At 43.8% G+C, this 26,722-nt stretch overlaps 1 protein-coding gene across 4 annotated transcripts in view; it reads left to right on the top strand.

The window, feature by feature from the left end:
• Window positions 1-587: 587 nt before the first annotated feature.
• The window catches only part of adgrl1 (adhesion G protein-coupled receptor L1), a 180,182-nt gene continuing 154,047 nt past the window's right edge, over window positions 588-26,722 (top strand). For all 4 annotated transcript variants that reach the window (XM_012953139.2, XM_004918880.3, XM_004918881.3 and 1 more), the window contains exon 1: window positions 588-2,148. The gene's annotated coding sequence lies outside the window, so the exon portion shown is untranslated. The remainder of the gene's footprint in view (window positions 2,149-26,722) is intronic.

The raw sequence follows: 26,722 nt of genomic DNA, 5'->3' as shown, positions 1-26,722 counted from the left end.
ATGGATAGTAGGAAAGAGTGATTAAGAGAAAAAGAGAGACAGGGAGATAGAGAGAGAGAATGAGAGAGAGAGAGAGAGAGAGAGAGAGAGAGAGAGAGAGAGAGAGGACAAGGAAGAGTCAAAGGCAAAGGCAAAGAAATACTGTCAGAGAGAGAGGCAGAGAGAAAGAAAATGGGCATAATAAAGTATCACAGGTAAAAATGCAAAATGAATTGAAGAGAAAATGGAGAAAGGGTGAGAAAGAAAAGGATGTGGAGAGCCAGAGACAGATGAAATGAACGACAAATACGGAATAAGGGAGGAGGGGGTGAGTAAAAGGGAGATGAGGGTGGAGATAGAGAGAGGGATGAAAAGGGAGAAGAAAATGAAGATGCGGGAAAGCAAAGGAGAGACTCCGAGACACATTCAGGACTGGAGAGAAGAGGTTTCCACAGAAAAGGCAAGAAGGTGTGAATTGCAAGAAAATGGAAGTTTGATATAGAGAGAGAAGAGGCAGACAAGAGAGGGAGGGAAAGGTGAAGTGAGCAGAGAGAGAGAGAGAGAGAGGCAGAGGGTTAAGGAGAGTGAGGGGGAGGGAGGAGAGTCAGGGAGGGAGACGGAGGAGGGGCAGGGAGAGCCAAACAGCCCCTGAATCTCTCATTTATTTCTTTGTTTTTTCTTTTACGTGGGATTAAAAAAAACTGAAAGAAGAGGAGCAGTCGAAGAGAATCAGATCCTGGGAGGGAGAAATAGAGAGAAGACACCCAGATAGGAGGCAAGAGAGAAATGAAGGCAGGAGAGAAGCCAGGCATCTGAGGCAGAGGAGGAGGAATGAGGAGCAGAGAGGGGAGAAATGTCACAGCAATAGGCAGCTAGAGGCAGAGAGACTGCGGGATGAGAGGGGGATTTAAGCGTCAGGAACATCAGTACCTAGAGGTGAGGTAAATACAGACAGACTGGGCTTGGGGGAGAGCAGCAACCTACAGTGATATCAGCAGAGATTGGAAGGGGGGGAGCAAGAGACAGCCAGTAGGGGGAGAGACAGCTAAACAGGTGTAGAGGGGCTACAGTGGGAATCCAGCGCTGGTGGCAAAAGAGACAGCAGGGGGAAATAAAGGCTGATTTTGTGTTAGTGAGGTGCAGGGACACAGAGAGGGGGGCTGATTTATTCCTGCTGGGGCTCCTGATGCTCTCCTGCCTGGCATCCATCACAGCGCCATGATTATGGCTCACAGGGCATAGATCTCTCCTGTGGTGGCTTGTAACAATCCGCCAATGGCTACCTTACAAGGGGGGCAAGGTCATCATTAAAGAACTGCTGGACTAGCAAACTGCAGAGTAAACCTAAATACCCTAAATCTTTAAAGGTGGCCAGTGGCCAGGACACGCAGGCAATCAAACTGGAAGAAGGATGTATGCGATGCTTACAGGGCTAGCAGAAGTCCACTGCAAACCAGTAGCCTGGAGACGCTTTTAATGCACCTTTTGGCTGGCAGAAACCATTCTTTTGTGTTTATATTATACAGGACTTAGGGGAAGGAAAGAAGTCTCCCGACTTGTAGCCAGGCCAACAGGATACAAACATGGCTAGTGGCCACTACTACTAATAGAAGACTGCCATTAGGATATACTGCAACCTGACCGCTCACAAATCCGAACTGGCTGCGAGCCTGAAGAAGTAGAAAGAGCCAAATATGAAAAACGTGCGGCTTATTTGAGAAGGGAGTAGCTATCATTCTGTAGCAGCAATCCCAGACAGACCATTGCACAGTATTGGGGCCACAGAGCTGGGAGAAGACCGCTCACGTCTGAACAGAATTTATACCACCCTGGAATTGGTCCCATGTATTGGAAGTTGCCCGCAAGTGGTGGCCATTTACTGGACTCCTGGAAAGGTGCCATGGGAAGCAGATGAGACAAGGACCTTGAATCAAAAACTGGTGTCAATAGTCTGCCCACACGAAACCCGGACTACAATCCGACCGAGAAAAAGCAAAATTCAGCTTTTGGACATTAGCCACCCCTGGGCTAACAGACGCAGGACGTGGGGCCTGGGCCAGAAGGCTTTTCCCCTGGTGGTATAATGTCTGTAGCAGTCTGGCAAGTAGCGCTGGATCGGTGACTAGCAATCAGCCCGCCGTACATCTGGAGAAGCACCAGCACAATCAGGTAAGAATTCTCATTCAGCAGCAGTCACCGTGTTCATGTTGTACATATGTGTTTGTCTTCATACATGGCTGCCTACATGTCCAGAAGCACATGCCTCATCCCTGTGTTTATAAAGGCACCTATGTGTTCCCATATCTATTTAATGCATCCACGATAGCAGCCACGCTCTTCCATATTCCTATATTGAATACACGAGATTCATCTGTTAATGGTAATATACCGATGTCTATATGTCCGATTACTGTGTCTATGTAATATGTGTACAGTGTGTGTGTGTCTGTTTGTATGTCATCTGTGTAATATGGACAGGTGCATGAAGCCAAGAGGATATCTAGATAGATAGATAGATAGATAGATAGATAGATAGATAGATAGATAGATAGATAGATACATAGATACATAGATGCTAGAATGTTGGTATAGAATGGTGTAGGTCAGAGGATACCATTAGTGGAAGAAGAAAATGGTAAAGAAAAAGAAGGGCTACCATGATGGAAAGAGGCAGATATGGCACAAAAGGGAATTATATATTTTTATATTGTATTAAACATATAACTATATATATAGATGCCAATTCTTTTATATCTGAACCAATTCACAGTTCTAGTCTGTAAGGCTGCACATCTTGCTCTTTGCATAAGTAAATGAATGGGGGGATTGTGTATACTGCAATGCATGCATAAATACATTGTTTATCTGCACGGAAGGCAGTCATCACTAGAGTCTCACTTTAAGGAAATCTATCTAACAGATTGACTCGCAGTCATGCTCATAACCAGTAAGGCTCATTGATAGGTCGTCTGTCTCACTGGGAGATCCTCTTGATCCCTGTGTAAGGTATTGTCTCATATGCTGGGGTTGTGGTCACATTCAAACCGTTACCGTCTCGAATGAACACGGAAAGGCTGTCTCATTTGCAGAGAAGCAGGTTAATTCACCGGGGAGGGATTCTCCCTGGTGAAAACAGTTTGATCCATTGGATGAATGCAACTACCCTCAGTCTATCCTGCGAGAGGGCCGTCTCTCATAGAAACAGAAATTTGACAGCAAATAAACACAACCAGCCCATCTTGTCTTATGAGAAGCAATCACAAGGTGGACAACAACCTCGCCCAGTAGGGATCTTCAAAGCCAAAGTCCACCTTCTCTGTAATGAAGCATGTTGTGATTATTCTTTAAAAGAAAGTCTTTCTCCTTAGGAAGCTTGTTATAATGCTGCTATATATCGCTTATATATCAAAATAAATCTAATTTATTGAAATTAGCCTCACATTTTAGAATGTCCCTGTTATGTAGGCCTAGTCCATGCTAGGCAACCCCATCACGTTGCCACTTAGTCCCACTTGGTGGAAACCAACTCATTAATTGCCTACTCAGTGGAAGTAAGTCTCATCTATTTCAAGGTAGGCTCACCAAGTGGAACACATTGACATTGATTTTTTTTTTCAAGGAAATATAAGGTAAAAGAAAGTGGCCTTTCAATTCTTGAATGGCTTTTCCCCTTGGACTAAAGATTGGGCATTTAAACTATATGGCCGTATAGGATTTATGAGCAGACTCGCTGATGGAAATCAGATGCGTTTGTGAAATGTCCCATTTCTCTCATTATTCATTGGCAACCACTGGAAGATGAACTTGTATGCAAAGGCCAACGTCTGGCTCCTCCTGCAATGCTCGTGTTCGTCTGATTGTCAGAGGAGTCTGATTCTTTTGAAATCTGTCATGTTTATTGAAAAACAGTCTTACAAAGGAAGCGGCATCACTCATGTGAAGGCAAGAAAACTCATTCCAAACTAGTGCTATTGACTGGAAGCCCTTTGGCAGGCATACTGGAAAAGAGTCAAACACCTTGGAAGTATCTTAGAATCTCATAGCTAAGTACATTCCACACAGAGAAAGGCAGCGACACTCATTAAAAGGTAATAGAACCTAGTGGAAAGTTGCTTTTCTCAAAGGAATTCCATTCCCATAGTGGGAAATATTAACTTTCGGAACTATTCTGTTTTATCGAAGGTTGTCTTAGATACATAAAGGCAGCCTTTGTGAAGGTAGTCATTGTCAATGGAAGCCTTATGCTCGCTGGGGTTATCATACTCATTTAAAGCCAGCACTACACATTGAATCGGAATTGCCTAATTGGAATGCTTCCTCGGACAATGTATATTCAATGTATGGCAATACAATTCACAAAAATGTAGCCCTCTGGTCTACCATCTATTGTTGAACTTCAGTTCTAACAGCACACACTGAAGGTTGTAAGAAATGCCTGGGGTTGTATTTCAACAAAAGCTAAAGGGCTGCTTAATAGACCTCCTGATGTCCTGATGAATAATCTGGCTGGCTTCATGGTACCCAAGTTTTATCCTCAGCATTTAGCAACTGCTCCTGTTCTCTCAGTGTATCACAGCTATAATATGTTCCAGTTTTAAAATAATGCAGGTTTCTATGGTATTGGGGTAAGTTATAAAAACAATTACTGCAAATCTCAAGGACTAAATACAGATGTAGAGTGCTTGTGATTTCCATGGAACCACTGGCCTTACATAGAACAAGACCTTCTGATTATTAGTGTGTGTGTATGACAATTACACCAACGACCATTTTGGGTCTATGACAGACCACGCTGACTCAAGAATTCACCCAGGGCCTCCTGATATGAAGACTATAGAGCGTCACTAAATTATGGGTAAGTTATTTCTGACTAGGACTAAAATGACTGAAAGGTAGCTATGGTAAATTGGTAGAGAGTGGAAGAACGAAAATGAAGTTGGGTGCCTTTTTAGCAAGTGAAAAAATACTGAAATGATTTCCAAGTGGATCCAGGGACTGATCGAATTGTCCTTTTGGAGCCAAAAAGGAATTCAAACTGGATCCAGCTTTAGATAGGTTTTTGCCTTCCTCCGGATCAGGTTGGTTTCACTTGGAGAAAAGGTTGGACTTGATGGACAAGAATCCATTTTGTATATACAGTAACTATGTAAGACCAATCATAGTCATTGTAGGGTTGCTCCTGACTCTTCGGAGGTCTAACCAATAGCAGAGATAGACATACTTACTAGAATTCATAATAGGTTATAATAATAATAATAATAATAATAGATTTGTTGACTCTTCAGTTGCTTCAAATTTACCTAAAAGTTCACCCATGCACAAGCGTTTAAAAGCAGACACAATTATCGTTAGGTATTTAGAGCACTGACTATAGTACGGTTCATTAGAAAAAGACTTTACTCTTTGGAAGTCCCACACAGAGCCAGTTTCATTAATCACAAAGTGACAATTTATTCAGTATGCTCATTTATTAGCAGGTAATCGTATTCATTGGGAAACTAGCAGTGGAAGAACGTGCCATGAAGTAAAGGCTGATTTCCTCTTTGGAAAAGAGCTTTACTCATTCTAGGATGCCGATAGCCATTTTGTAGCAATTCTGAAAAATAATGTGCCATACGCATGATTCTGGTGGCCCACCCATCTTGACCAATATTCAGGTACAATGGATATCAGTTGTTTAAAAAAATCTGCAGATTTGAAATTTTCATCTGCCGATGCACCATATAGGCTTGGTCTTGAGCATCGGCAGAATAAAGCTGGCCATACACGTGGCGATCTCACGATGTTTCGTACGACCGTCGGTCGCACGAAACATCGTCAGATCCGCCACACACCATTCAGGGCTGAATCGGCAGGTAAGGAGGTAGAAACAATAGGATTTCTACCTCCTTCTGCCGATTCAGCTCTGAAGGGAGAATTTTGGTCAGGCGCCTTCTATGGCGCCCGATCAAAATTTTCTAACTTGGCCGATCGGCGAGTCGGCCGATATCAGCAGCTTCCTGCGATATCGGTCGGCTCGCTGACATGCCATACACGCACCGATTATCGTACGAAACGAGGTTTCGTACGATAATATCGGTGCGTGTATGGCCACCTTAAGAGTGAAGAGGAGCTCTTTGCACCAACAATTGGAACAATAGGAAGGGTCAGTACTGTGTGTGGCCCATCGTACACTGACTGTTTATTTGGCTCATGGGCCGATCAGATATAGCTGCCTTGACTTATTACTTAAGCTTCGTTTATTTGATGGAGCATGAGAAATAAGTAAGTCTTTTGGCAAGCTTGACCTTTTTGTCAAAAATGATAAAACTGTACTGCCTGTAGGCCTAAATTTGCCATTTTCAACCATAATGCTTGACCATCTGGACATGTCACATTGGGGGTCCATATTGAAAAACCATCCTTAATTCAACTGTCATGTTTGAAAATATGGACTATACCAGGGGTGCCCAAATTTTATACCTGTGAGCCAAATGTAAAAAGACTTGGGAAGCAACACAAGAATCATAAAAGCTTATGGGGTGCCAAATTAGGGCTGTGATTGGTTATTTGGTAGCAGTACATCTTGTTTTTATTCAACAAAAACTTTCAACCAAGCCAGAGATTCAAAAATAACCAACTGCATTGGGGACACTGGGAGCAATAGCCTAGAGGTTGGGCAGCAATGTGTTGCTAACAAGCCACTGGTTGGGGATCACTAGTCTATACCCTGTGAGCCATACCACGGGGGATTGGTCAGTGTATGGATGCTGCCATTATGCATTTCCCAAGTGGATAACACTGAAGCTTATTTTGTTTCATACAGTACAGTGTTGTTTACTGGTAAGACACGTGACCAGTTGCTGGGCAGTATTATCCTCTAATAGACAGTATTAGTCAATAAGCATCAGCACCATAAAATGTATTGTTTCATTAACTGCTCTGCAGCTTCAAATGCCAATTAAGGTAGATGCCTGTGCAGTCCAATGTGGGCTGATACAAGATGGCGGGCAATGAATCACTGCACCTTTATTGTCCCCATAAGATCTCTCCTCATTGTTTTTCTGTTGAAGGCAACTGGGAAGATGAGGGAGGAGTTAATACTACGTCTCTTTCAGCCATCGATGTATAGAGAGTGTAAATATTATGACTATTAGAAAGTGGACAATTGCTTATTAGAAAGATTTGCCACTTGATAAATGGTAGCATTCTCCACCGTCATAGTCATAGTATATCACTCGAAGTCAGTACTAGTTATTGAATGGCGGTACTAGTCATTAAATGGCTGTTTAATTGGTATCATCATCTACTACACAGCTGTGTTGCCCAACAAAAAGTAGTAGAAGTGCATCCCAAACCTAATTGGGAAAACAACTCAATAAAAAGCAGTGCAACTGGCGTTCAGCTGAAGGCAGGGCCCATTCAGTCAACGGTAACTTTGCTTATGGAATCTAGCGTCATTAACTGAATGAATGCTAGCATGACTCACTGCAAGCTACCTACACTGATTCATAATAACGCTCAATGTAACACTATTGCTCAGTGAATGGCAGTTTTACTCAATGATAACACTGATTGCCATTCTAATTAATGCTAAGAAAACAGCAGTAGGAAGCTTTACTCAATGAAAGGCAGCGATACTCATGTAGTGGAAGCTTGATTCAACAGTAGATGGTGTCATTATGTCTTCTAATCAGTTAGTTTTCTAAAGCTGGCCATACACGCACCGATAATATCGCATGAAACCTCGTTTCGTACGATATTCGGTGCATGTATGGCAAGTTGGCGAGTCGACCGATATTGCAGGAGGCTGTCGACTCGCAGATCGGGCAGGTTAGAAGATTTTGTTTGGGCTTCATTGAAGGTGTCCGAGCAAAATCTATGTTCAGGTTTGAATCAGCAGAAGGAATCAGCAGAAGGAGGTAGAAATCCTATTGTTTCCACCTCTATATCTAACGTTTCAGCCCTAAATGTCAGTGGAGGGTTGGAACGACCTTTCGTGTGACCGATGGTCACACGTAAGATCGAAAATTGCCACGTGTGTGGCCAGCTTAAACTGGAAGACAGCCTTGATCATTAGAAGGCATCTCAAACATTGGAAGGTAATACTGCTCAGTGAAGCCTGCCTTATATGCTGGGAAGGCTCCGTTAGATTGGAGGCCAGATATTTTTAAATGATGAGAACATGACAAACACAATGGAAGTTCATTAAAAGTATTCAGAGCTGAATTACTAGTTGGAATGGCTGGAACATCCTATTGAAGTGGAATATCCACCCTCCTGAAGATGGTGCTACTGTTTGGAAGCTACCCTGGGCTACATAGCAAATCATTTAGTTTAGATGCCCCGCCCCCATGAAAATTTTCACATAATACCTAAAAAGAAAAACACATTTGATGGTAAGTAGCCTTCAAAATATATATATATATATATAGATATATGTGGACTAAACTGATAATGTGATATTGGTGCAAAGTGTAGGGCATGAAGACTATAGAAAGGGGCACATGGGTAACATATGATTCCGATGTCTGTAGAAATGTACGCCATAGTTATACAGTGCATTATTCATCTAATGAAGCCGTGTAGCTGTTGTGGTTGCCTTTCCATGCATTAGACCTGTTCCGAATAACAGTTACATTACCAAATGTTAAGACATTAATACTCCAGTGTTATTTTTCACTTATAAATTGCCTTCCCCAAGAAAAGGATACATACAGTCGTACATATTTTTCCTCTTCCAAGACCAAAACCTTGAACGTAAACATCATTAAAGGACACATATAACATAACTAAATACTTGTAGGTAATGTTGACTGATACTGGATATGGTGCTGGTTTTACTTTGGGGTAAATATTAATATGGAGCTCCCCATAGATCTGCTATGGTTCCTGATTGGATAGCCAATCACAGCCCTGCAGGCACACAAGCAAAGACAGACTTCAGTTCCCTATCAGGTCAGCCTGTCTGCTGATTGGTTCCTATCCTATAGTTCAGTGTGCTGAGTAAAGCTGGCCATACACGGGCAGATGCGCTCGCTTGGGGCCAAACGATCGAATTCTAGACACGGCAATGGGGCAGTCGGTTCGGGGACCACATCAACGAGCCAATTTCAGGCCAGATATCGGTTGGCCAGGCCCCTTGGTTCTGCCCCTACACAGGCCGATAAGCTGCCGAATTGGTCCAAGGGACCGATATCGGCAGCTATAATCGGCCTGTGTATGGGGACCTTAAGGCAGACTCCTCTGCAAATCCTGGGGAAGGAGGCAGCAGGAGGTGGAACAGATGGGCGGGACTAGTAGGGTTTTTGGAGAAATTGTTAATTAATTAGCCCAAAACACAGTTTTTCTCAGTACAGGTATGGGATCCCTTATCTGGAAGCCCGTTATCCAGAAAGCTCCGAATTACAGAAAGCCTGTCTCCCATAGACTCCATTTTAATCAAATAATTCAGAATTTTAAAACTGATTTCCTTTTTCTCTTTAGTAATAAAACAGTAACTTGTAATTGATCCCAACTAAGTTATAAATATTCCTTATTGGATGCAAAACAATCCTGTTTGGTTTAATTAATGTTTTATTAATTTTTTTGTAGACTTAAGGTATGGAGATCCAAATTACGGAAAGAGCCCTTATTTGGAATACCCTTGGTCCCGAGCATTCTGGATAATGGGTCCTATACCTGTACATTCCATTTATATTCATTGAAGTATAATGCACTTGCACATTTTTGTTTTTACCCAATCTCCTTACTCCTTTAATAACCAAAGTGTCCACTAATAAAAATAAAATCTTATTGCAGCCAATTGGACTTTTCATTTTTTAAAGTGTCAGACTGCACAGTAGATACTGAATATCCTGGAATTGTCCTATTTAAAGCAGGACAGTCCTAAACCATGGACCCCAGAAGATACAGGGCTTAATGGGAAGCTTTTGGGTGTATCGGGCATAGGTTGCTACTGGCATTATGTTAAAAATATGCTGTCTGTGCAACAAATTAGGCACTCTTTATGTTGCCTTTGTATAGCTCACTGGCATAGGAATGAATGAGATAGTGACAAATGGTATTGTGTGATTTGCTTACAGGACAAACAAAGACTAGACAAACAAAGGCTAAGTACCTTTAAGTGCATCATTCCTAGATTCCTGTGCAAATAGAAGCAGTTACAGTAAATATACCAGTGAAAAGTCCTGAGCATACCTGCCTAGCCTCAGACTGAAATGATAAATACTGCATCATTGGGGTGCGCTATGTATGCGCTACGCCCTCAGCTTAGGAGTCACGCGTGTAAAGGTGCCCATACACCTTAAGATCCGATCGCTTGGCGATGCTACCTACGGGTGGGCGATATCGGGAGAATCCAGGCTAATTCGATTGTTTGGCCCTGGGTCCAAATGATCGAATTATAATGACAGGCATAGGCAAAGTCGGTTGGGGGGGCGCATCAGCGAGCCAATGCGCTCCCTAATCGGACTAGATTTTTAAACCTGCCCGATCGAGATCTGCCCGATTTCAGGCCACATATCGGTCGGGCAGGCCCGTCGGTAGTGCCCATTCACGGGCCGATTAGCTGCCGAATTGGTCTAAAGGTGGCCACACACGTGGCAATTTGCAATCGTACAATCAGCCACAAACCGTTCAGGGCTGAAACGGCAGAAAACAATAGGATTTCTACCTCCTTCTGCCGATTCAGCCCTGAAGGCAGATTTTGATCAGGCGCCTTCTATGGTGCCCGATCAAAATCTTTTAACTGGTCCGATCGGCGAGTCGACCGATATCAGCAGCTTCCTCGCCGACTTGCCATACACGCACCGAAACCTCGTTTCGTACGATATTATCGGTGTGTGTATGGCCAGCTTAAGGGACCATTATTGGCAGCTAGAATCGGCCCGTGTATGGGGACCTTTAGAGTCTTGCATCGTAAGTGGGTTTGGATTGGAGGACTGTAGCATAAGAGGCATGGGGTGCTGCCTGTGGGTAGCAATTAGGGATGCACCGAATCCAGGGTTCAGTTCGGGATTCGGCCAAGATTCTGCCATTTCCGACAGGGTTCAGATTCGGGCGAATCCATGCTCCTGGCCGAGCCAAATCCGAATCCTAAAAAATCATGTGACTTTTTGTCACATAAAACGGAAGTTAACCATTCCGCTAACCATTCCGTGACCTAATTATGTATATGCTTCTTGGGATTCGGATTCAGTTCAGCCAAATCTTTTACAAAGGATTCGGTGCATCTGCCAAATCTGAAAAAAGTGGATTCGGCGCATCTCTAGTAGCAATATGAGAGTCCTGTGGCATTATACATAATCAAGGTAGGTTATATTTGCTTCATTATTTACTTACTTTATGGGGGATCACTCCTTTCACCAATGTATTATACCATCCAGTTGTGCCTATATTTCTAGGACAGCTCCATATCATGGGTAGCTTGTGATGGTGGGTGACCTGGTTTTATCGGGACTAAGATGTTCAGTGTTGGAAGATATGATAAATCGGTGCATCGGTAATAACATTAATATTGTAATATTTCTGATTTAGGCTAAATTTGGTCCCTGAGGACCAGTATGGGTGTAACTGGGATGACTGGGCGGACATAGTCTCAATTGTCCCAGTTTTTTCTTTTCATATGTGGAGAGGTATGTAATAATAATAATAATAATGATATACTGTATAGTAATTTCCACCCCAGTTGTGTTATGTACATACATTAGAATGAAACTTGGGCGGAATGAGCACAAAGGAGAGTTTCTGCAGCTGCACTCGGGCAAGCTCCGTCTCGTTTGCATGTAGGTTACAAGCCCTTCCCGCGGCACACCATGTATCGGTGCTATTTACAGTGCAGCCATGCAAATGAACAATGCAAATGAATCATGGGAGATGGTGTGCCAGGCATACAGGTGCAACCGACAACCAGTTCCCTCTGCTACCTAAATGGTATTTACAAAAGGGAGAGAGGGGACCTGTCACCCAGACATAAAAAGCTGTATAATAATATAAAAGTCCTATTTAAATTCATTATAAAACCCAAATTTTTATTTTTACAGTGATAGGTCCCCTTTAAGAATAAAAATCCCATGTGCCTTTATTTCCTAACATTGACTCTTTTTAATTCGGGGATGCATGGCCTATGCTTAAGGTGGCCATACATGGGCGATTGTATCTGCCGATATCCGTCCCTTAGACCGATTTGGCAGCTAATCATCCCACCTATTGGCACAAACGAAATCCTCCAGATATCGATTGGGCAGGTTAAAAAATGTAGTTGGATCAGGGACCACACCTGCTCGTTGATGTGGTCCCTAAACCAATTGCGCCTATTACCAGTGTTCTAATTCGATCGTTTGGCCCCAGGGCCAAACGACCCAATTAGCCTGAATTCACCCGATATCGCCCCCACCTGTAGGTGGGGATATCGGGAGAAGATCTGCTCGCTTAGCGACCTCGCCAGGCAAGTAGATCTTAACATGTATGGCCACCTTTAGTGTGTTTGGTGTATACAGTACCTGTGTCTGGGGCACAATGACTTTTGTGTGTTAGTGATGCAGCAATATAAACCTATAGAATTCATTTTTTGAGTGAATTTTTGTCTGAACTGTGTCTGCATATTGAGGTTCTGTACCCACAGGGCTTGAAGCTTTATCAGTGTGCAGTGTATTTCCAAAGGGGGCTCTCATATTTCCAACATATGGCAAATAGGGGGGGCTGTAAAAAGGGGTTAGTGTGCGTAGTTGTTGGGTCGTGGCTGTATCCCACTGATAATATGCACACTCATTACGGGCAAGCTGTGTCTGTGGTTGGCTCCTCATTTAAGCTGGCCGTACACGCCCAGATATACGATATATGATTTTTGATGTACGAAATTATTGTCCCGATAATTTTCTTACCATGGTGATTGGTCCTTTAGTTTATAAGACAGTTTGGAAAATGTAGTCAGATAACGATAAAATCTGGGGATGTATTGTGTATCTGACGATATCCTTGGGGGACCTACAATGCATTTCCGGGACGTCACTTTCATACGATTGGTGTCGGCCAATTATTTCATGTTCAGAACATCCTCCGATTTGTTATTTTTAGTTCTTTATCCTATAATTTCAGTATAAATGTTAGGATTTGATCATTGCATTTAAACATATGATCAATATCCATACGTTCGTCAGAAGAAGACTAAAATCTCAACGTCTATGGCCAGCTTAATACTTGGCACAAATACAATCTGTGTGGCCTAATAACAGTTGTGCATCCAGTGGGGGCCTTAGTGTATCAGTCACATGGGGTCACAGCTATGACCTGATCACCCTTCATCCCCTACTCTATGTATTGAATCCCTGTTTGTTGGCCATTCAAGGTGGAGATGACACTCCCAGAAACACACCTCACTGAGCTCATCATTGTGTATAACACTGCCTGTTATAGTGTTTGTTTCATCACATTGTGCCACAATGGCCCCTACACAAATCAGTATTAGAGCACTCTCACTATTCATACAAGCACCTTTCTCTGTCTGGGCACTTATGGGAACAGTTTGGGGGTCTAAAGCCTCTCTGGACAATTTTTTGAGGGTCATTTATATTCAAACACTATTACTCATGCTTCTCTTTCCACAAGAATACTGAGCCCACTACAGCACTTCTTTGGACCCTACTGTAGGTTGTCTGGCTACATAGTGTTATCTTGAGCTACTAAAATATCTACTGCAGAATGGCTGGATCCCTTTACCAGATTTACTCTTCACTGAATCTATATCCTTTCTCCCCAGAGAGCTACCATATCCCCCCCCCCCCCCCCCCAGCCCTTTATACTTCTGGGTAAGTCACCTGATACTGACTGGCACATGTGGCAACTCTTTACATTACCATACAGGACCTACCTCACCATTGGGGGGATACTATCTCAACCCCAATAAATCTACATTGATCCTACCAAGTAGGTTCAACATTCCTTTTACTCTCTATGGGGCATAACACAGGATGCAGAGACCTCACATCTCCACTATAAAAGAAACTCTATTGCATCCTACTGTTACATCCTACTCTATGGTTCTTCCTGCACTATAACTTCCAGAATCCTGCAGGAGGCTGTTGACGGTTTCTGGGAGTTCTAGTTAAGCATTACACCACAGGTCTTTGAAAAAATCCTCATACTCTTGCCAAGCAATGGTGGCAGTTGTCTCTGTGCAGGTTCCTTTCTGAAGACCAAAGAGAACATATGCCTGCCTATCTTACGGGGGCAAAGGGCCATTGTGTAGGTGGGCAAAAACTCTTTGCATCTTTACACTTCAAGGTATCATACTAAATTTAAAAAAGAATACATCTACGGCATCGCTGTCCAACTGTTTTCAAAGGCTGGGCTAGCCGATAGCTGGTTAGCACCTATTACCATGATTAAGCTGTGAGCTATAACAATGCACTGGGTGGCCACAAGTGTCCTCTAGGTCAGTGTTTTTCAACCTTTTTTGGGCAAAGGCACACTTGTTTCATGAAAAAAATCACGAGGCACACCACCATTAGAAAATGTTAAAAAATTTAACTCTGTGCCCAGCAGCAGTGCCCCCCTAGTACATTGGTGCCCAGCAGCAGTGCCCCCTAGTACATTGGTGCCAAGAGCAGTGCCCCCCTAGTACATTGGTGCCCAGCAGCAGTGCCCCCCTAGTACATTGGTGCCAAGAGCAGTGCCCCCCTAGTACATTGGTGCCCAGCAGCAGTGCCCCCCTAGTACATTGGTGCCCTGCCTACGGCACACCAGGCAACATCTCGCGGCACACTAGTGTGCCGCGGAACAGTGGTTGAAAAACGCTGCTCTAGGTATCCAGTTGGACAGCTCTCATATAAACTCCATAAGTTTGAACATGGTGATAAAGTGAATATTTTACTAGGAATTCATGCATTTCCTGCATCTGCAGTAGGTTTGCAGCATGGGGTTTTTATATGGGCACAATTTTGAAGGAAAACCCTACACAGCTTTTATGTTTTTGGACATTTAGCCCAATAATAAAAAAACCATTACCCCCCAGGCAGTATTGGGTATTAATATTATTAACAGAAAGAGAGATAGAAGGGATATTTTATTATACAAGAGGTAACCCTTACTATTGAGTGGTATGCCTGCATCCCTCACCTGGGAGTTGTAGTTGGATAACAGGTGTATACTGTGTAAGAATAACATTGTGAGAGCTAGGGTTGCCACTTCACCCACTGAAAAAGAATCCGCATTTTGCATGGCTAACGAGCAGATTATTTAGATGCATGCTGCATGGCTAACGAGCAGATTATTTAGATGCATGCTGCATGGCTATACAGAAAGCAGTGCAGCTTGCAGGAAGCATTTAACTGAGCTGTTATTAGGCGATACAGATTGTTTGTGCTGATGAGTTGGAAGCACAGGCACATCTTGCTCTTATACAATTCCAAGCTGATAGAGAATGTTTGAGGGACATGTGTACAGCGTGTAACTGCGCGCCAATAACATACGTGGCACTTCATTATGGGGACACCGGGATTTGTAGTCCACAGTGGGTTTAGTGGCCTTTATTTGACATCTCTGGTCCGTTGTGTCACAAGATGGCTGCTGAGTCTGTTTCACATATCCCGTCCCTCCCCGCAGTTGGCCTTTTGTCGCGGCTAATGGGCACCATCTGTATCAATGGCACAAATCTGCTTTCAGTTTGCTGGTATGAGTCCCGGGAGCTGCCGTTGTGTTTCTGTGCCGTACGCAGTGCGACCCCCTCGCCAACCCAGTGTTCCAGCCTAGGGGATGCATTTCACAAGCTCGAGTGGTGATAAATGTGCACAAGTGCATACAGTTCCTGCGCCAGCGCATGCGAATGTGTGAGAGAGTGTATGTGCAATGTTACTGTGTTCAGAGCTGTCAACTGCCCTTATTTGTTTGGCAGTTACCTGATTTTGGTGGCTCTTTGGCCACCCAACAGTATTCTCTAGATTTTCCCGAAGTCTCACAGTGAATTCCGGGCATGCCTGCGCAGTTTGGTGACCAAGTTTGGTGACCAAGTGTTTGGTAATGTCATTTGATGCATTTGAGCATGCACGGGTAGGATTATTTGCCTCAGCATTGATTTTGCGTGTGACGTCTCTTGCCAAAGTGTGCATGACGTACATAATGTCACTTCTGGGTATCGGGAAAAATTACAGCTCCCACGTGCTGCATTCCGCCCGGGTACCAATGTCGTTGGGTTCAGTGGCGTAACTATAGAGGAGCAGGAAAAGGCAGACTGAGCAGTTACTAGCAGGGCAAGCCCTTGCAAATTTTATTACGGGCGTTTCTGGCCTCTAAGGCGGATCATCCAATGCCGCCCCCCGCGCTTACCTTTACAGCACTGGAGGGGGTCTGTTCGGGGCCACATCGCTCGTGTAGAGAGCGAAATTGGGCTCCATTTAAAAAAAGGGAAATTCAGTTCTTAAAGTTACCCTGGTAACTTTGGGGGCACTGCCGTCTGAGGCAAATTTCTCAACTCGCCTCAAGGTAGCAGCACCCCTGGAAGAAGTGCAACGTCAAGTGCCAGGGTGTTCGAGTAACGTCCCTTTTCTGATAACTATAGAGGGGGCAGAACCCCCAGGGGAGGCCCAGGGAACAGGGGGTCCGGACTGTCTGCTTTCTCTATATCCACACTGAAAATTCACATGCCAGTGTGCCTGCCCGGGTAGGCGCGCACATCTGCCCAAACAGAAGAGGAGTGGGAGGCCAGAGAGGTTGAAGAGTGCGCCGGGCCCTTGCTGGAGGCCCAGCGTCCCTTGTTACATGGGTGGTTAGGTTGACAGCTCTGTGTGTTATTTTGTGTAGTGTTATTCTGTGTGTCAGTGTGTGTCAGTGTGTGTCAATGTGTGCTGATTAACAAATGCACTTCATGGTGCACTTTTCAGACACAAATCACTAGGTTTTTTTTCCTACAATTCAGTGTTTTTTCCCCAGAATTCCAGTGTCAATATGGCTCCACAGTTGTATCCAGTAAAACTGTATAAAATGTGCCAATATGCATGTAAATTAGTGCGCGCAGTTGCCACTACCATATTCACTTTTAGGGTGCCAATTCTAGTTACTAGCTGGGGATGCCACCTTTTGTGGCTTGGGAGTCCGGGCAGGGCTGATAACTCTAGGGGGTCAGCGGGGTGATGTTTCAAGGTTTGGCCTATGATGGTCAGGGGTGGGGTTATAACACAGCGATCGACGATTGGCTGATGCTATTCAATTTAAAGTCCTATCCGGATTTCCTAATATGAAAATCCACACAGGCAGTTTTTGCCCCGACAGCCCTTTCGGAAACCGGGTTCAGGTGAAAACTGCACAGGTGGCAACCCTATTAATATTGTGCCGTTTGCTTTGCCACAAGTACCTTCCATAATTGACATCAATGTGTGCTTCATTTTGCACCCATGTTTGTACATGAGCCGCACATGCTCACCTCTGTCCCAATATAAAGAATAGAGATCTCCTTTCAAGGCATGTTTATATATATGTTCATATATGTCTGTAAGTGCAATACAATGTGTACTGGTGATTATATGTAGAGTGTTGGAGTGCCGCCATGCATGTGTAAGTGCACTACCTGGGTGCCAGCGCGTGTGCGCTCAGTGTTTTTGTGCACTTTTGTACGACAGAGAGAGAGTAGCTCTAGGCCTCAGACCCGACCCTCCCTCCTTCCATGTTTTTTAAAGGGCCGGTGTCACGCGCTTATTAACGAATCAGACTAATTAGTGCTGTTCTGTTACCCAGTAATTTCCCTGCCAGAACTCACACTCCCCCGTTAATTAGCACACATAGCGACATACTTGTTAGAGGGGGAATCAGAGTGCCGCTCTCTCTCGCAGTGTCCGCGTGCCCTAGAGGTGCCAGCCTGGGAATCTTGACCAATCCTGTCCTGGCACTCTGTATATCTACAGTTAGATAAGATAGGGGCCCCTGGCAATGCAGACAGCTGGGACCCCATATTGGGGCAATTGTCATCCCATATATGTCCTGTCCTATGTTGTATTTCTGTTTATTGTTTTCTCCTGGGGCCCCCTGTGATGCTCTGGGGCCAGGGGTGCAGTCATTTTATTCCATAAACATCAGGATAAGCTGCCATAAGGTTATGCCAGGCGGTGCCCTCGGCTCCATGCTTGGCACCAGATAGGGGTGTATTTTGACAATGGAGTCTGGCCTTTATTGCACTGGTACCATTGCCAGATCATGGGAAAAATCCAGGACACTGCTAGTAAATACAAAGTGCTGGTCTGCAGTGATTGCAAACTGATTTCATTTTTAATCATGTAATATTAAGTATTAAGGACTCATTATGAGCAACTTCCAAGCCTGAAGCTGCAGATAATATGTGGTTGTCAGGGGTGACTGATCCTGGTAACCAAAAAAAGAGATCAGCTGTGAAGGTTACAATTTATCGTTATATTTTTTAGTAACATATCTTGCTTTTCAGGTGTAGAAATTCTATTCTGACTTCCAGACTGCAGACTGGTTGCTAGGGTAATTAGGTCACAGTGACCAGGCAGTAGCTGAAATTCCAAGCCTTGTAGCCGTATTAGTAACTGGGGCTCCAATGAAATGGACGACCCCAAAATATCTGGCAACCACTGTGTTACTGCAGGCGTGTAGTCTAGTGGGCAGGAAGGACTGGCCGGCTCTAGGCAGCTACTAATGCCCTTCCATTGGCTGAGAAACAACACACATAGCCCATAGGGGAAACTTTAGGGGCCCCTTTATCAGTTGGCAGCAGCCAGAGAGACATCTTGCAGTCTGACACCGGTCATTGCCATTGGATCTCATAGTATATTATCTGCGGTCTCTTATTCCTGTCAGGTTGTGCTGTTCCATGTAACGGTAGCGTGTAGTAGAGTTCCTGTGTGTAACACCCTCCTTTCCACCACGGAGGTGGCAGATTGAGTCGTTTCAGTCCAATCCTGTTGGCATTTGTGCCCGTATCCATGCTCAAGCCCTGGAAGGGCAGCAGTTTTATGCCTCTGCCAAGCCCCAAGGGTGCCAGTTTCATAACCCATCTGTCAGTTCTAATAATGCCAGTTGCTCTACCACCTGTCCAGTCCCAATAATCTGAGGACCGTGCCCCCTGTGCAGTTCTAAAAGAGCTCAGTTGGTTGTAGTTCTTGCATTTGTTTTCCTCAACCTTCGCTTTATGCCAGGCTTCAGACTTTCTTCCCTGAGTTTTTAATTGTGAGTAACCTGGGACAGAATGTTATTCTGGGTGAGACTGGCACTAACCTGACAGAATGTTATTATAGGCCACGGGTGAGACTGGCACTAACCTGACAGAATGTTATTATAGGCCACGAGTGAGACTGGCACTAACCTGACAGAATGTTATTATAGGCCACGGGTGAGACTGGCACTAACCTGACAGAATGTTATTATAGGCCACGGGTGAGACTGGCACTAACCTGACAGAATGTTATTATAGGCCACGGGTGAGACTGGCACTAACCTGACAGAATGTTATTATAGGCCACAGGTGAGACTGGCACTAACCTGACAGAATGTTATTATAGGCCACAGGTGAGACTGGCACTAACCTGACAGAATGTTATTATAGGCCACGGGTGAGACTGGCACTAACCTGACAGAATGTTATTATAGGCCATGGGTGAGACTGGCACTAACCTGACAGAATGTTATTATAGGCCACGGGTGAGACTGGCACTAACCTGACAGAATGTTATTATAGGCCATGGGTGAGACTGGCACTAACCTGACAGAATGTTATTATAGGCCACGGGTGAGACTGGCACTAACCTAACAGAATGTTATTATAGGCCACGGGTGAGACTGGCACTAACCTGACAGAATGTTATTATAGGCCACGGGTGAGACTGGCACTAACCTGACAGAATGTTATTATAGGCCATGGGTGAGACTGGCACTAACCTGACAGAATGTTATTATAGGCCACGGGTGAGACTGGCACTAACCTGACAGAATGTTATTATAGGCCACGGGTGAGACTGGCACTAACCTGACAGAATGTTATTATAGGCCACAGGTGAGACTGGCACTAACCTGACAGAATGTTATTATAGGCCACGGGTGAGACTGGCACTAACCTGACAGAATGTTATTATAGGCCACAGGTGAGACTGGCACTAACCTGACAGAATGTTATTATAGGCCATGGGTGAGACTGGCACTAACCTGACAGAATGTTATTATAGGCCACGGGTGAGACTGGCACTAACCTAACAGAATGTTATTATAGGCCACGGGTGAGACTGGCACTAACCTGACAGAATGTTATTATAGGCCACGGGTGAGACTGGCACTAACCTGACAGAATGTTTTATAGGCCACAGGTGAGACTGGCACTAACCTGGCAGAATGTTATTATAGGCCATGGGTGAGACTGGCACTAACCTGACAGAATGTTATTATAGGCCACGGGTGAGACTGGCACTAACCTGGCAGAATGTTATTATAGGCCATGGGTGAGACTGGCACTAAAATGACAAAATATTATTATAGGTCATATACAAAATTGGCATTAAAATGACAGAATATTATTATTGGCCATGAGTAAGACTGGAGCTAAAATAGCAAAATGTTATTATGAGCCATGGGTGAGACTGGCACTAACTTGTCAGAATGTTATTATAGACCAAGGTGAGACTGGCACTAACCTGATTCTGTTATTATTATTGTTAATAATAATAACATGCATTTATAAATGTGTAGATGATATATACAGATTACATACAGAAGAAAAGGGTTATGAGACACAATATTTCCATAAGTTGTCATACCCTCTGATTATCCCAAACAGTGCCTAGCGCCTCCTAGCAACCAAACAGGAGACCAGTGAATGCTGCCTGTCTATTGGTTGCTATGAGCTTTGCATCAGTTATTAAATTGGGTCAAAATTCTAGGTGAGTAGTGAGACTTGCTGTGCTGGGGGAAACTCCTCATACCTGAGTGCCAATGTGCCCACCCAGCCCGTGTCATTTTAATGCTGAATGCCAATACCTATGGCCACTATTATGGTATAATTGTGGGGCATAGCACTGCATTGTGGGTAAAAAAATGTATTTAATTGCACTTGTGTTTGTAAATAAGCCCTTATATGCTGGAAGATGAAAGTGAGCTAAAGTTTTTGGTAAGTTTTAAAGTTCTGTAGGTTTTGGGTTGGATTGGCAGGAAACAATTTACAAAAATGTTCTATAATGTTGCGTTTTAAAGATGGCGGACCTCTACCGCGAAGCCTTTTGACACTTTTTTTTGCAAAGATGGCCGCTTTGGTTTCCAGAAGGACCGTAACAACGCGTGGTTACTGTAGAAACCAGGCAGAGCTCACACAGTTTCCATGGTTACCGTGGTTTCAGACTACTGAAACCTGTTACTAGGGACTAATTCTAGCAGCCACCAAGTGCATCTGGGGTCACATAGCTAATAAAACACGATATTCCTTCTATAAATGTATCTCTATATCCATGTCATTAGCACTCCCTTTGTATCTTCCGCTACGGCCGCTTTAGTAAAGCGTAGCACGAGTTGCTCCTGTGTGAAAGAGTGTTTGTTTATATTGCTGAATACTCTACGGCAGTGCTGTCCAACTTCTACGGTGCCGAGGGCCGGAATTTCTCTAGCATACATAGTGGAGGGCCGCTAATGGAAGCCAGTTTTGACCACTCCCCTTTTTAAAACCACACCCACTTCAAACCACACCTATTTTATCACAATGGTGGTAGCACAGCAAAATCCCAAATGCTTGGTCCTTACTGTGGGGATATCAACCATCATTCATATGTGAAAGAATTATGTCATATTAAGATATACCCTTAAATTCCATATGCCTCCTCCTCCCCTGTGGATAGCAGAGCAACCCCCAGTACATAATTACACACCTTTGGGACCATTTAATGGCTATTTCCAACTGCTAACAAACTCCCACAACAAACCCCTGCCAGGTTCACCTCCCACAAGCAGCATAGGGCAAGCAGAGTATGGCACACACAGGCAGCACTCTGCCTGTCCTATGCTGTCTGTGTGTGCCATACTCTGCCTGTCCTACCCTGCCTGTGTGTGCCATACTCTGCCTTCCCTATGCTGCCTCTGTGTGCCATACTCTGCCTGTGTGTACCATACTCTGCCTGCCCTACCCTTCCTGTGTGTGCCATACCCTCCCTGACCTATTCTGCCTGTGTGTGCCACTCTACCTGCCCTATGCTGGATGTATGTGCCATACTCTGCCTACAGTACCTATGTCTGAGGTGTGAAGAAGTGAACAATGGGAGTGATTACAGTCTGAGCCTGAGGTGTGAACACTGCAGGGGGTGAACAATGCAGGTATTAAAAGGTGTGAAAAACACAGGGGATTACATTTTTAAACAATACAGAGGGATTACTGCCCGAATCTGAGGTGAGAACCATGCAGGGGGCCAGTTAATCTCAGTACTGATACCATTTAATGCTTACTCAAAGGTAAGCCATCAAAGCAGCCAGACAGGTGGGGGGCCACACAGAGGGGGGTCGCGGGCCGCATGCGGCCCGCGGGCCGCCAGTTGGACAGCACTGCTCTACGGACATCAATGGTAATGTGTGGACTATATTTAGGGGGGGAAAAATCTATAGTATTTGTGAAATTAAAGGGGAAATTAAGCTCTTTGAAAAGTAAATGACAATAGCATGGCGCACAGCATAATATTATCATTTTAGACCACACTGGAAAACTGTAGTCAACGTCTCTGCCGCCATTTTCTCTTATAGTGCATCACCATGGTGAAAACATTCCCCGTGCTACAGGCCTGAAGCTTCAGCTAACCAATCCATGGCTGAGATGACAAATTTCACCAATTAGGGCTAATCAGGTACTACCTTAATATCTACGTACACTGGTCTGAACCTCATGGATCCCTTTGGAGATTTAGTTGAGCTCATGACATTGATGTCAAGGGCATATTGAAATCATACTGTGTTTTTTGTTCATTCTGGCAATAAAACAGCAGTTTTGCCTTGTTTTATGGCATGAAGATACATTCCAGAAGGATCGCAAATGCTCTTCTTTTATATTTATGCTATATTGCTGCCTAGCTAATTATCCATGTGAGTGGAAAGTGCTAGATGTCTAGTGGAGACAGAACAAGGAAGCCACTGGACTTTTAACATGTACTGGTGCCTGCAGTGGGTATATCTAAAAGCTATTAAAGCTCGTGTAATTGTAAAAGAAGAAATAATTAGGCGATGACAGAATATCTCTTTAACATTGCTCCAATCAGTGTTCATAAAGTTTATGGAAAATAATGATATGTTTGTACAGTTGTATAATTGGGTGCAGTGGGGTCACTAGCTGTGCTCACCTGAGGCATATGCTCCGACTCCCTCAGCCACTGGCCCTTATCTCTCATCAGCCTGAGAAAGGCAATTAGATTCCTTGCTTAAATGTGCATTGTTCCAGGCTGTAAAGATGAGATAGAAAATATTGTCTGGGTACATGTTCTCTTGCTTTAGTTATTAACAACTATGACCCCAAATAAACCATATTGGCTCTGTTGTGGCTGTGTAGGAGAAAAGGAGAACTTTATCCAAGCCAATTGCTGCTCTCTGTTGTACGTGGCTATAACAGATTAAACAAGGTTTATTCCGGACAATATCGGCATTTAGAGAAGCCAAAGATTAAAAGAGAAGGATAGAAAAAGCTGAGATGGAAAATGCAGGAGTAACAGAAAGTGTGAGAGGCATAAGGGAGAGGAGAGGTGAAATTGGAAACAAGAAGGAGAAAGAAAGAAGTGCAGAGAAATGTGAAGGATTTTAGAGGAACTCAATGGGGTGGCTATGGAGGTGACAGAGAATATAGGGTCACAATAAAAATGGAGAAAGGGAAAAGAATATTAAGAAAACAAAAAAACAGCTGTAGAAAAGGATAAAGAGTAAGAAAAGTGCATAGTAAAAGAGAAACTGAACGTGGAGAGGTTGGCAGGGAAGGGGAGAACAGAAAGAAAAGAAGAAAAAAGAAAATTACAGAAGGGAAAAAGGAGAGAGAAAAAAAGATGGGATTATTAGAGACTAGAAGAACGCGTCGGACTGGCCCACCTGGATACCAGGGAGACTCCCGGGGGGCTCATGTGTCAGAAGGCCCTCATGCTCACCCAACAGTATGCCTTGTATGCCTATATAGTGCCAATTTCCTATTACTTTATGAGTGTATAAATGGAAGAAAAAGAATGATGATAATATGTAAGGAGAAGAAATTAAGAGAATAAAGAAAGAAAATGAAGAGGGAAGGAAAAATATTTTGGAGAATGAGCCTGCAGTCTAAGGTTTTCCGGTGGGCTCCTTGCACCCCAGTCCCACATTGGAAGAACTACATTTTCATAAATGGCAACAGTGAAGAACAGGGGAAAAAATATAGAAGTAGAGTTTATAAGAATGGAGTGAGAAAAAGAGAAGAGCAGGAAAAATGGGAGAGCATTGAAAGAAAGGGAAAGTAAAGGTGAAAAAACTGGACAGAGGAAAAAGTGGGGCAGAAGAGGAGACCTGGAGACAAATACTCAAAACATAAAAAGTTAAGAACACAGAGAGTGAAGGAAGAAAGGAGCGAAAATGGAGGAGGCCAGGTGGAGAATGCAAAAAGGAACTACGGATAAGGGAAGAAAGGAGAAGAGCAGTGGAGAAAAGAGTGATAGGAAAGTGATAGAAGAAAGGCATAAGAAAAGGAAATAAGAATCCAACAGGTAGAACGTTAAGACAGAGGTGAGGAGCAAACAGTTAAGAATAGAAGAATCAAAAGAGAAAACTATAGACCGCAGAGAAGTCATGTACCTATTTACCACTATCTGTCACTGACCCATACGAGATTTGCACTAAAAGAGGGCATAGGGTTCGAATACTTTTTTTGCAGTTGGTCAGTTCTAAAAACCTGGGACATTTTCAGGAACAAACATTTTAGGGGCAGAAGAGGTCCTAGTGGGTATGGATGTCCTAGTGGGTATGGATGTCCTAGTGGGTATGGATGTCCTAGTGGGTATGGATGGTAAAGGGACGCCCAGTGTTATATGTAGAGCAAAGTGTATAGATCTTGCTTTTGCAACACGGGTGCACAGACCTTGCCCCACATTAACAGTTGGGGTACAGAATAGCTTATTAGGGGCCCAGATCAGGTACAGTTTCTACACATAACCAATGTGTGCTCGCTACAAAAGCTCATGCATTTTTAAACACTGGGGGGTTTTTAGTTACATGTTTATGATCATGGTAATGGGAGATTTACAGAGAAATAGGAGGGTGGTAAATGCAGCAAATTGCCGTGCTGGTCACAGTTATTGTTTTTATAGAAGATCGGTGAATAGAGTAACAGGGGTCACATTACAACTACGGTGGGACCCCCCTCCAAACACGCGCACATTCATACAGACATTACATGTCCTTAGTGATAAAGCTGTGGATCAATTTCCTTTGATGGCTCTTTCAATTACCCATGGGAGGTAATAAATACCCAATTTTCATCTTTAAATAATGGAGTCCAAATAGGAAAACGTAGATTAAGAGAAAATGGAGCCATAGGCGTGTTGCTGAGTTGAAATCCCTTTGTTCCACTACTAATGTACTGTCTTTCCCAGCAACACATGTAGAGCTGCCTACATAAGGGTGAATGGGTAGCACCCTGCATATAGTGGAGATCCCCTAGTAGAGTAGAGTTGCAACTGCTGACCAGCCATAGGTCACAATTTGTTTTGTGTTGAGTAAGAGCCTGAACTTAGGGAAACTTTCAAAGTATCCAGGTCCAATGGGGATGATGATTTAAGATGGTGTGATTGCCATTGCTAGTTCCTTGTGTAGATGAAATGCTAAATTGATTTGGCTGGGGAGCCTCATGGAGTATCAGCTCCTAGGGTGAAGAGGTGGGGATACCGACAAAAATCTGAGAGAAGTGGAGGTCATCTGGCAGGAGGGAAATAGGTTTGTAACCACAGAAGAAGAAACAACTGAGAGGGTGAACAGTAGTTCCTTATGCAGGGGATGAGGGGTGGATCCCCACTACTCAACGCAATTTCACCCAACCCTCACATGTTATTGATAGCTAACACCCAGTCCTCACCCATTTTAGACATCACTACAGTCAAAAATTGCAAATAGGGTTATGTGTCACATAAACATTCCCACTCTTGATTCATCTTTTTGTTCCTTTCTTCTCTTGTCTTTGTCTCCTGGCTTCCCTCCCTCTATGTACTTCTTCCTATCAACATTTCTGATATCCTCCCCATTTATCTTCTTTCTTTTTAACCCTCTTTTTCTTCTCTTCTGTCTCTCGTCCTGTCCCCAACTTTGCTTTGGAAAAAGTTGAATAAATAGAATTAATGCCATTAAAGGAGAGCATTCAGTTTGTGTATTGTGCATGTTATACTGCCGTTCGCTCATCCAGCCAGACTCCAGTAGATGAGATTGCTGGTGGATATAATCACAGACATACCACCGACCATTTATTGCGATCCCTCATTCCTAATCTCTACCAATAACTGTGTTTTACCCTTTATTTGCCACAGAAGCTACTGCACAAGTCAAGTGCCATAGAGTTGACATTTCTGGGTTCTTTACGTTACATTTTCAGCTCAATTCAACCTTCTGTGCCCATGATGTGGTCCGAGATACCTTTAGCTTAGGAAAATTTGCAAAGATATGAAAATTTGATGTATCAGCCATTCGGCCATAGTTCCAAGAATATATATGATGGCAAATATGATTTCATCCCAATTCCCTAATGGACCTTGAAGCTTGGAGTTTAAGCAGTACCTAGGAGAACATATCAGCATTGCTCTAATTC

This window comes from Xenopus tropicalis, chromosome 3 (assembly GCF_000004195.4).
Source record: "Xenopus tropicalis strain Nigerian chromosome 3, UCB_Xtro_10.0, whole genome shotgun sequence".
NCBI classification, from domain to species: Eukaryota; Metazoa; Chordata; class Amphibia; order Anura; family Pipidae; genus Xenopus; species Xenopus tropicalis.
This window is presented reverse-complemented; position numbering and strand designations above follow the sequence as displayed.